Source organism: Podarcis liolepis (assembly GCF_965112155.1).
Source record: "Podarcis liolepis genome assembly, chromosome: 7".
Taxonomy (NCBI): domain Eukaryota; kingdom Metazoa; phylum Chordata; class Lepidosauria; order Squamata; family Lacertidae; genus Podarcis; species Podarcis liolepis.
This window is the reverse complement of record NC_139561.1, coordinates 74372866-74385248: the sequence shown is the minus strand read 5'-3', so window position 1 is coordinate 74385248 and position 12383 is coordinate 74372866. Positions and strand designations below refer to the sequence as shown.

Here is a 12383-nt window from a genome sequence, read left to right as displayed (position 1 = left end):
TTGGGTTACAGACGCTTCAGGTTGCGTTTTTTCAGGTTACGGATGTGCTGAAACCCCGACGTACCAGAACGGGTTACTTCCGGGTTTCGGTGGTCGTGCATGCTCAGAAGCGCTAAATCACACTTTGCTCATGCACAGAAGCACCGAATCACAACCTGCGCATACACAGACGCGGTGCTGCGGCTTGCGAATGCTGCGGGCTGCGAACGTGCCTCCCGCACAGATCACTTTCACGACCTGAGCGTCCACTGTAATATAAATTAGGGTTCACAGGCTGGATAGCTCAGTCGGTAGAGCATGAGACTTGATCCTAGGGTCATGGATTTGAGCCCCACATTAGCTGAAAGGTTCCTGCATCACAGAGGGTTGGACTAGATGACATTTGTGGCCCCTTCCAGCTCTACAATTCTCTGATTCTATGAGTGCCATCTTAGGACTGCAAGTCACCCCCACTGTGGTCATCACATCGACCATTTGATGAACAATAACCCCTCTCTGCTGACCAGAGCCCCTGTTTTGCAGGCAGAATTTTTCTGGCTCATTCCTCACCTACTCCAAGCAAGGCTAGGTGAGATGCCCTATGTGAAAAGCTGGAAAGTGTCTGCCAGGCTAGTGCTGAGCTAGATAGACCAGTTGTCCCTGACTCAGTATAGCGTGACTTCTGTGTTCCAGAATCGCAGAACTGTAGAATTAGAAGGGACCCCCAAGGACCATCTAGTCCATCCCCCTGAAACACGGGAATCTTTTTGCCTAAAGTGGGGTTTGAACCCATGACCCTGAGATGAAGAGGCTCATACCAACAGAGCTTTTGCAGGCCCTGTTCTTCCTATGGATCAGCTGAGGACGGTCTTATTAGGGGAAAAGAAATACCTAGCTATGTTTTGAGCTGGTAATGTGCACATAGCCTTAGTTAAAAGCACAACCTGCTGAGAAAGAATCAGTGATTCTTATGTGTAAGGAAAGAGTGCCCTAGTTTTGGAAACAAGTATTGTCTCGGTTATCTGGACCATCTATTGACTCCAGTTCCAAAGGAGCCTGCTTCATCCAGATGACAGATTGTTTCCATGTAAAAAAACACACTGAGCCTCACAGATGTGCAACTGTTGTGTGTCCCCTACTTCCATGAGCGATGAGAAGTTTTAGGGGAAGCTCCACATCCTTTGTCTCTCCCCAAGCTTTCTCTCACTTCCTGCCTTCCACACTTGCGTGTGCGCTGACACACGCCAGCTTCCTCGGCTGGAACGGCATCACCTTTGCCGAGGCCCGTTGGGTATCTCATTCAAAAACGCGGAGAGAGCCTCAGCTGGCAGGAGACCATCTCTAAACCATGAGCTCTCGTTGACGGAACCTCAGCTGGTCATGTGGGACTATTCACCAGCAATCTGCAAGGCACAAATGTGACAGGTCCAGGCCACAAGTGCCTGCAAGTAAGGAATTGTTTGATGCCACCTCCCTCATACTGATGCCTTCTTGATGTTTCTGACTACAATTCCCATCAACCCAAGCCAGCATGGCGATGGGAGCTGTAGTTCGAGACAAGTAGAGGGCACCAGGATGGCCAAGGCAGGAGTCCTACATGAGCTTGCACACAAGGCTTGACGGTTGACAGGGAGACGGTTTCATCAAACAGGCACGCGTCTTACATGAAAATCAAAACTGTTTTCTTCTCTGCCTTCCACTTGTCCCTCTAGGCCTTGCTCAGGGACTGGCGCAACTCCCCAAAGTCTTAAATAAGCTGCCCCTCGGGGGCTCCCTGTACAGCTTCATTGAACGCTGCTTTGTCTCTGTGACTTGAGTGGAAAATAACAAAAATCTCCAGGGGAATGTAAGGTTTCCATTTCCCTGGGGCTCAGATCTCCAAAGCTGGGTTTCAACTTCCAAAGAGGTAATCATGTTAATCTGCCGCAGCAGAAACAACAGAGGTTTTTGATGCCTGAAAAGCTAATAGATTAGGTTTGGCAAAGCTGCTGTGGATCTAACTCCGCCATTAAGCCAATATAAAGTATTGTCCTCAGGTGTGTGTATGTGTGTGTGTGTGTGCGCGCAGGCACCCCCCATTTATGTGGGGGCTACGTTCTGGGTCTACATGCATAAGGAAAATTGGGCAAGTGGGGAGCAGCCTCTGAAAAGCCCCTCAATGCCCATTTCGCCCCCTCCTGCTCTCCAGCTCTCTCCTTCTCTCTCTCTCTCTCTCTCTCTCTCTCTCTCCACAACTCTCTCTTCAACTAGAGTTGAAGCTCTGGAGCCAGCTGGAGGATGCACAGGAAAACAGCTGCTGCACTACTGCACATGTCAGCTGCTAGATGGGGAGGCTGAGCAGCCTAAACAAAGCCTCTCTGCACTTCAGGTCTCTTTGGGACTTGCTCTGCCCTTACTAAAGTTCTTTTCAGCGTCTGAGGAGGGTCTCCTCTCAAGCCATGAGGACTCTCCAGCTGTCTCCTGCCATTTCCTGGTTTGAATCTATTTCCCGGTGCTGCGTGTATATGTGGTTGCACGTGAGTTAATTGCATGTAAGTGGGGGACGCCTGTGTGTAAGAGTTGGATCAGGCCAATGGCTTAACTAGTCTCACATCTTGTTCTCATAGTGACCAATCAGATGCTTCTGCGAAGCCTACAAAGCAGGACATGAGCATAACAGCACTCACATGGAATCACAGAACCATAGAGCTGGAAGGGACCCCAAGGGCCATCTAGACCAACCCCCTGCAATGCAGGAATCTCGGCTAAAGCATCCATGACAGATGGCCACCCAACCTTTGCTCCCAACTCTCTCCAACTGTGATTCCCGGCAACTGGCCTTCAGAAGCATCCTGAATGTAGAACATAATTATCATGACTAGTGGCCACTGGTAACCTCATCCCTCTTAAATTTGTCTACTCTTCTAAAGCCATTCAAGCTGGTTTCCATTACTGTTCCTTGTGGGATCAAATCCCACAGTGTGAAGAAGCTAATTCTTTCATCAGTCCTAGAATCATAGAATTGTAGAGTTGGAAGGGACCCTGGAAGGGACATCTAAACCAACCCCCTGCAATGCAGGAATGAGCTTCTGAAGCTTCCAATGTGCAGCTTCAATGGATGCCCACCAAACAGGTTCTCCACCCCTCTTTGACTTCCTCTTTCATCCCCCTCTTGAGCTATTTCTGTGGCAACTACCAAGGTAGGCACCTGAACAGCTCGTCTCATGGTTGACTCTGAGGAGACCTCTCTTTCAGGTACTCCCTGTCCTAGATCCCAGGTAATCTCTTCTGAAAGAAGTAACTTAATTAACACAACATCAGACTTGGCCAGTTTGGAGCAGCCTGATCTTTTCCATCAACAGCTTCTCATCAGCAGCCTTACCTGAAAGATAACCTCTCTTTGCTTGCTCTGCTCTTGGCCATCACATGGCTTTTGGGAACAAGGTGTCGCCTGTAAATTCGGTGTTACTGAAGGTCATTATACTCCAGTCAGCTGTCCCTTACTGGGCCTACTTTTTGGATGCCTAGAAAGTGCCTGGATTTATGAAGGTCATGACTGGGACATTTACAATGCAGCACAGGGAACTCCTTGTTTACGTATACTCAAGGCTTGTGCAACTGTGCGTGTGCATCGCCACAAAAGTGGCACGAAAAGAGGCAAAAACAGCCCTAAAATGGAAAAATGGCACATTTTCATGAAAATGGCACAAAAACTGCATCTAGCAATCCCACAAGCCTTTGCAAATGCAATCCCATGAGTCTTTGAAGCCCGTGGAGACTTGGAATTTGAGCAAGGAGGTTTAGAGGGCGCGGTTGTGGTGGAGTTTGGTGGATTTTTTTTAAAAAAAATTCAAGGGTTTTTCAAGGGTCTAGAGCAGGGGTATGCAACCTAAGGCCTGGGTTATTTGTAGGGCATAGGAATTCGTTCATTTTTTTCTCTCCAAAATATAGTTTGGCCCACCACATGGTCTGAGGGATGATGGACCGGCCTATGACTGAAAAAGGTTGCTGACCCCTGGTCTAGAGGGTTTTTGCAGGCTTTTTCAATGGTGTTCCCGACATACACTATTTCACTTAAACACATGGTGCCTTGGAATGCAACCCCCTTGTAAATAGGGAGTTGCCTGTACTAAGCATGTTAACCCATAAGCAGCGCACACAGCATGCAGGAACACAGAAGCTGTCTTATGCAGAGTCAGAGAAAGAAGGGGAAGAGGAGAAAGAAAAAGTCCCAGCAAAAGAGGAATGGATATGGAATACAGTGGTACCTTGGTTTACGAACTTAATCCGTTCCTGAAGTCCATTCTTAAACCAAAGCATTCTTAAACCAAGGCGTGCTTTTCCATAGCAGCGGGGGACTCATATTACAAATGGAACACACTCAACAGGAAGCAAAACATGCTCTCATTCCAAGGAAAAGTTCACAAACCAAAACACCTACTTCTGGGTTTGCAGCATTCATAATCAAAGCTGTTCATAAACTAAGCTGTTCTTAAACCAAGGTACCACTGTATGCAGAAACAGTGAAACATACCTGAAAAAAATAATAAATCAAGACAACAAACTTTTTATAAAAAAGAATGGAAATGGTTTATTGAATATTTACAAACAGATTGTAAACAGAAAAGAACATTGGCAGGATTATTGTAATAATCTGCAGTTTTACACGAGTATATATTTAAAGTAGATGAATAAATGAGCAAATTAAGTTGATTTGGATATGCAGAAAATATTAAATATAAATTTAAGGAACCGCAGAAAGAGGGGGAAGGAAGTCAAGTTTTGAAATGTTAAGATGATTGTAAAATCACTGAAATGTATAAAACTGAAAATCATAAATAAAAACTTAAAAACAACAACAACATACTATATACACACAGAGAAGGGGCAAGGAGCAAGCAATTTGGGGCCTGTTGCAGCTTTTCCCTCTTTGATTTTCTTGAAATTGACGGAAATAATTCAGAGACCTGCTTTGCTCTCTGCTGCCCTCCCTGTGCAAACAGTTTGTTTAGGCTGACACTTTAGGTTCGAACAGCCCTGGAAATGCCTTACACCAAGGGTGATTGATTGCTTATACAGTGGTCTCCAGGGAGCATCACCAAATGGCCCAGCACAAATGAATCACATCACCGAAGCCTCATATATTCATATGGAGTCAGTGCATCCCAGTGGCTGCATCAAAGCTATTCATAGCCCACGATGTGAGGGCAATGGCAGTGACTGAACATGTTCAATGGGCCAGAGGACTCTTATGCAAATTGAATGAAGAGATCACAGACATTTGGGCACCCTTTCTGACACATATGCCAACACTCATCAGCAGATGGATTTCTTCAAAACCAAACACCGTGAGTGTATACTTGGATGACAAAGACACAATAATAACAGCTGGCGTTTGTACTAGAGATGGAGAAAATCGATTTTGCGTTTAAACCCGAACTTCTCAAATCCGCTCTTTCTGAAACAAGATGAGAATCTAAACACAGCTAGCCTTTGAAAGCTGCGTATTCGAATTTTGTGATGCCGTTCTCCTCCTGCCGTTTTCAAAAACACATCTATTTGGGGAAAGTGTGATTTTAAAAAGTAATATAACTTGCTAAAATGCATTATATTGGGATTATATTGCTTGTACAAATTTGTACAAAATTTACAAGGAGAAATTTGTGCTAACATGCTGGTGAATTTTCATGAGGGTTTTTAAAATAAATGCAGATTCCCACACAAACTGAATTTAAGACTGAAAAGAATGAGAAATTGAGAGAATTGAAAATGACAGCTCCTTCCATCCTTATTTATACCTACCATAAAAGGGGAGTTGTAAGATACTGCTATGTGCTCTGTGTGGACAAGAGGAGACAAGTGGCATAAACACCCCTAGTGTGCTACAGATCAAGGCCTTTCCAATATGGTGTCCTGCAGATATTGCTGGACTCCAACTCCCATCAGCCCCAGCTGCAATGGCCATTTGTTTATGTAGTCCATTGACATCCTTGCAGCAGATCCACTGCCCTGCATCTCCAGAGACAGTCACTCTGAACCCTAATATTTCCATGGAATTGGGGAGAGGCATCCCTTTTTATCCATGGCTATTAGCTATGATGGGGGGCATGGGGGGCGCTGTGGTCTAAACCACTGAGCCTCTTGGGCTTGCTGATCAGAAGGTCGGCGGTTTGAATCCCTGCGATGGAGTGAGCTCCCGTTGCTCAGTCCCAGCTCCTGCCAACCAACAGTTCGAAAGCACGCCAAAAAGTGCAAGTAGATAAATAGGTACCACTCTGGTGGGAAGGTAAATGGCGTTTCCATGCACCGCTCTCTGGTTTCCATCATGGTTGCGCCAGAAGCGGCTTAGTCATGCTGGCCACATGACCCAGAAAAACTGTCTGTGGTCAAACGCCAGCTCCCTCGGCCTGTAAAGTGAGATGAACGCCGCAACCCCAGAGTCGTCTGTGACTGGACTTAACTGTCAGGAGTCCTTTACCTTTACCGTTAACTTATTAGCCATGATGGCTATGAATACCAGTTGTTGGGGTTGACAAACTATTGCTGCCGTGATCCTGCTTGCAGACTTCCTGTAGACATCTGGTTGGTCCCTATGAGAACAGGATGCTCAACTAAAGGGGCTTTTTGGCCTGATGGGGCAGGCTGTTCTTACGTTCTTATGCAATGTGAACATGCAATCAGATTATTAAAAAAAGGAAACCTGAGGCTCCTTTTCCATCCACAGTCTTCAATCCGTAAAAGCTCCTAAAAAGGTAAAGGGACCCCTGACCATTAGGTCCAGTCGTGACCGACTCGGCGGTTGTGGCGCTCATCTTGCTTTATTGGCTGAGGGAGCCGGCGTACAGCTTCTGGATCATGTGGCCAGCATGACTAAGCCTCTTCTGGCAAACCAGAGCAGCACAAGGAAACACTGTTTACCTTCCCACCGGAGTGGTACCTATTTATCTACTTGCACTTTGACGTGCTTTCGAACTGCTAGGTTGGCAGGAGCAGGGACCGAGCAACGGGAGCTCACCCTGTCGCGGGGATTCGAACCACTGACCTTCTGATCGGCAAGTCCTAGGCTCTGTGGTTTAACCCACAGCGCCACCCACGTCCCTGTAAACGCTCCTAGTAGGGTGTAAATTCCACTGAACACGGTGGGGCTTATTTCTGAGCAACTGTGCTCAGGATGGCACAGCGAGTATCTAATGCCATTTGGCAGGTTGCAGCCAATATGCTCTGGAAATGTAAGAAACTCTTTGCGTCTGTTTTTTGAAAGCTTACTCAAAAGCGTAAGAACAAAAGGTACTGTGAGGCAGTCAACGGCAGCCTTCTCTGTGCTTCTGTTATCATGAGAAGAGACCTGCTGGATCAGTCCCAAAACCCATCAACTCCAGAACTCTGCTCTCACAGTGGACAACCAAATGTCTATGGGAAGTCCGCACGCGGTCTCGTTTTCATTTCGTTTCTTATATCTCTACACCTCTTTTCACTCCCTTGAGTCACAAAGCGGCTTACACGCAATAAATAACAACAGAACAGAACATCACAGTTACAACATAGATCATATAAAATAATGATCAAATCATCAGTAAAACAACCATCACAAAACAAAAAGGCTAAACAGCACAACCACAAGAAAAATCATATTATCAAATTCACAAAGCATTGCAGCACTCTACAAAACAATATTTACAATATTAACAAACTAACAACCAAAAATAAACTAAGCACTGCTGAATTCATACACACCCTCTCGCCACCCCAATGACTCATAGTCTTCTACTCAGTTCATCAAAAGACACATTCACATGGAGTCTTTCACCCAACATGGGGCTCAAACCCATGACGCTGAGATGAAGAGTCTCGTGCTCTACGGATGGAGCTATGGAGCTAAATCAGCTATGGTCTGATTCAATATCAGCCATGCAGCACACTGTCCTTTTAAATCACATTCAAAGCACATGCTTTCCCTCAAAGAATTCTGGGAACTGGAGTTTACCCCTCATAGAGTTACAATTCCCAGCAACCCTTTAAAAACTACAATGCCCAGAATTCTTTGAGGGAGAGGGGAAAGTGTGTGCACAGCCTTACTCTTTTGAACAGTAAGCACCGATCAGTAACAGAATAGGCTGCTGGGGCAGGTTGCGACTGTAAGGAGAAAGGCTTGCGACAGGCACTATCTATTGGGGATAATGTGTCTTGTCGCCTTCGGGGAGTTGATGGGATTAGAGAGCCTAATGGGCTGTGCTCCAGCAGCGCTGTCATTCTTATGAGCTTGTGATCTTCTGTTTTGTGTTTTTATGAGGCTTGTCAATACAGCGAGCTGGATGAGAAAAGCGATTCCATCAACACTATGTGTACTTGACCTTGGGCAAGATGGCTCAGCAAAATGTTAATTAGTTCTTGCATAAAACTAATTCCGCCTTAAATCACAGACTGGCTTCATTAGGGGATGGAAAGACTTAACGAGGAACGGGGACGGCTGTGAGCCACATGCGACCTCGTTTCCCGTGGCTCAAGGAGTCTCGTTAGAATCCTGAAAGTCTTGACACATCCTCCCAATAGATAATAATGGTTTTTAAAGGGTTTTAGCCCCCCATGGCTTCACAAATAGTTTAGTAATGTGATGGACCAAGAGGTAAAAAGACTTAGCAGCCAGAAAGCCAAGTTGTTTTTTCCAAATGTAAGCCCCTCAGGGCGGGGGCCTGTCATGCTGTTCCTCTTTAAAGCACTTGTACACATTGGTGGTGCTATATAAACAGTAAATAAACATAATAAACAACAAATAAAAATATCTGATGAATTGGCATTTGATTTCGACACCTGCATCTCAAAAGTTGATATAGTACAATGAAAGCAAGGAGAACTGCAACACGTATTTGGGAGTGGGGTAATTGGGTGGTTTTTGTTTTTATTCTTATTATGTATTTTGTGTTTTTATATTGTGATTTTATGCTGTAAACACTCTGAGACCTGTGGGTATAGGGCGGTATGAAAATTTTAATAATAATAATAATAATAATAATAATAATAATAATAATAATAATAGCAGCAGCAGGCTCTGCTGAACCCCCTGGACTTATATATGCAGTGGGGCATCAATGGGGAACGTGTGGCCCTGCAGATGTTTCCAGGCTACAGCTTTCTTGCTATGTTATGCATTTTTGTGTTTTTATATTGCAAACTGCCCTGTGATCCTCGGAGGGAGGGTGGTATAGAAATTTAATAAATACATAAATACATTTTTAAAAATTGGCCATGCTGGATGCAGATGATGGGGGTTTGAGTCCAAATGTTCTGGTCCCCTGCTTGGACTCCATATAAGGCATCTTCCTATTTTCCTAACCCCTGGCTTTAGCAAGGCTGCAATGTAAGCTACTGCTTTTGTCACTAGCATCTGTTGCTTAGACCACTTTCCCCCTCTGCACCTGCCCCCCTGCCTACCACTGGAATATGCCCTGAATGAAGGCATGTGGCTTCCTGGCTGAAAAATATATTTCCCCCCCACCCCTAAGTAGACCGAGGTTATGGAATCCTGAATGGTACCACTTCAAAGGGGAGAGAGAGGGTGGGGAGAGGTGTTTGACTAGGTCTACCCCAGTGGTAGCTGGTGCTCATTGTGACTGGCAGGGTGGAAAGCAGGAAGCCAACAGTAGGTGGAGCCAGAGCCAGCTGATAGGCAGAGCCAAAGGATTACAGTGGTACCTTAGTTCTCAAATGCCATGGTACTCAAACGCCTTGGTTCTCAAATGCCGAAAACCCTGTTTCCGAACGTTTTTCAGAAGCCGAATGTCCGATGTGGCTGTCAGCTGTTGTTTGCCAGGCACCTTCAAAGCTGCACTTTGGTTTTCGAAGATTTCAGAAGTCAAATGGACTTCCGGAATGGATTAAGTTTGGCGCTTTTGTTTTTGCTATTTATTTCGCGTTTTTGTTTTTGAGGCTTTTTCGGTTAATTTGTTTTTGTGACTGTGTGGAACCCAATTCAGCTACTGATTGATTGATTGTGTGACTGCGGAAATGGATAAAAGCCCCCCCCCCCAATGACTAACATCAGTGCAGGTAAAAAAAAGACTATACTGTCTTATTTATTTTATAGTACAGTACATTGATTATTGCTTTCATTTTATGGGTCAATGGTCTTGTTAGATAGTAAAATTCATGTTAAATTGCTGTTTTAGGGGTTGTTTTTAAAAGTCTGGAGCGGATTAATCTGTTTTGCATTACTTTCTATGGAAAAGTGCGCCTTGGTTTTGGAGAGCTTTGGTTTTGGAACGGACTTCTGTAATGGATTAAGTTTGAGAACCAAGGTACCACTGTAATACTGTAATACTGTATTACTGTAATACTGTAATACAAGGTACCAAGGTACAAGGTACCAAGGTACTGTAATACAAGGTACTGTCATACTGTAATATTGTAATACAAGGTACCACTGTCCCCTGCTCTTTTCTGTTGTTTTCTACAAGGGCTGAGACTGAGGACTGGTTGTCAGTAGGAAGGAAGGCAGAGGTTGTTGACGGCAGTGCCCCAGTTGTCTTGATGGACCATCTCCCACTGGTCTATCCTCCATCCATTTGGCCAACCCCCTTTAAAAATAAGTTGCCCTATAGCAAAGGTGCCATCAGGGCAGGACTTTCAGCCAGATGTCCAGCAGAATGAGGAGGAAGACGCCCCAACTCCATTAATCTGGGATAGTTCAGACAGTAGAGCACGAGACTCTTAATCTCAGGGTCATGGGTTTCAGCCCCATGCTGGGCAAAAGATTCCTGTGTTGCAGAGGGTTGGACTAGATGACCCTCATGGTCCCTTTCGACCCTACGATTCTATCGCCAAAGGGCTGGTTTGCTACATTTGGGAAGGAATGAAGCAACATCACCACCACTACTTCAAAAAGATGTCTTCTTCCCATAAAGCCCATCAAGCCCAGAGACTAAAAATACCTAAGTACTCCACTGCAGCCAGTGCCCATCACATTGTAGTCATGCGACCCTTCGTTCTCTAAGCTAGTTATGTTCTCTGTTAAAGAAGCCCTTTCTTTTGCTGCTGGTTCTAATCATCCTGACTTTGTTTCCTTTGAGAGAGTGATTTTTTCTCTCTCTCTCTCTCTCTCTCTCCCCCCTGCCCTTGTGATCACAGAGAGCTGGATCTTGCTGCTCATAGCATAGACCTTCCCCCCACTCTAGTCTACAGCTTTGTGCATTTACCGGTGCTATCCTGCAAAAACCACCAGTGGAAGCCACCAACCGCAACAGGGTTTTAATTTTCCCAAGCCCTGCAGGCTCTTTAGCTGCAGGGCGCCTCCAGACTGTCAGACCAGAACATTAGGTTTGCGCAGTTAAAAGTGGATTAAAGCACTCTGTTGCCTTGGAGAAATAAATCAGCTTCTTTCTCTTCTTTTAAATGGACCTTCTGCAGGTTGGAAAGTGACATGGAAACACCTCGAAAAGGGTGGGATGATTGAATGAGAAAGGAAGGCGTGCAATCTCTCTGCAAACGAATCAGGGTAATAAATAAAGATCAGACTCTGGCTGCATTCACATAGCAGGTTATTCCATTTTGCTGATGTTTCCCTGTTAATTCTGTGTTACAGTTTAGCCTCCACACAACATAAAAGACACTTCCATAAATATAGCAGGATATAGCACAAGTTGGGTGCTCCTTTCCATGTTATTTGCTTCCAGAATATTTGCACATAACACTGAAATGAGCCTGCCTCTATCTCTGCCTGCCTTTGCACCTCTCTCACAATATTGCTTCCTTTCTGGCTCTCCACAGGGTGTGCAAGACCTGGATTCTCCTGACTCTCCCATCCCTTGTCTCAAGCTTCTCTTATTGGCCTCCTTCTTCATGGAGGTAAGACTTTCCACTGTCCAGATTTGCCTCACCAATCCAGTCTAGACTTTGCTCTCAGCTGCACTTTTCCGTTTAGAAAAATAGCAAGAGAAAGCCATGATAGAAGTCTACAGAATCAGGCACCATGTGGAGAAAATGGATTATAATACCAGAACTTGGGGCTGTCCAATGAAGTTGAATGTTGGACAATTCGGAACAGATAAAAGAAAGGATTTCTTCACACCGCATAGAGTTAAAATTTGGAATTTGCTGCCACAAGAGGTGGTGATGGACACTGGCTTGGATGGCTTGAAGGAAGAATTAAATTCATAGAAGTTAAGACTATTAAGGGCTGACATCCGGAATTCAGAACTGGATACCGGCAATTGCAGGAGGAGGAGGAGGAGGAGGAGGAGGAGGAGGAGAAGGAGAAGGAGAAGGAGAAGAAGAAGAAGAAGAAGAAGAAGAAGAGGAGGAGGAGGAGGAGGAGGAGGAGTTTGGATTTGATATCCCTAAGGAGTCTCAAAGTGACTAACAATCTCCTTTCCCTTCCTCCCTCACAACAAACACTCTGTGAGGTGAGTGGGGCTGAGAGACTTCAGAGAAGT

At 45.2% G+C, this 12383-nt stretch overlaps 1 long non-coding RNA gene across 1 annotated transcript; it reads left to right on the top strand.

Moving 5' to 3' along the window:
• The first annotated feature begins 10386 nt into the window (after positions 1 to 10386).
• On the top strand, positions 10387 to 12209 carry LOC310711001. The gene is made up of 3 exons (XR_014528327.1): positions 10387 to 11268; positions 11359 to 11446; positions 11719 to 12209. It is a non-coding gene; the product is annotated as an uncharacterized lncRNA (long non-coding RNA).
• The last annotated feature ends 174 nt before the right edge of the window (positions 12210 to 12383 follow it).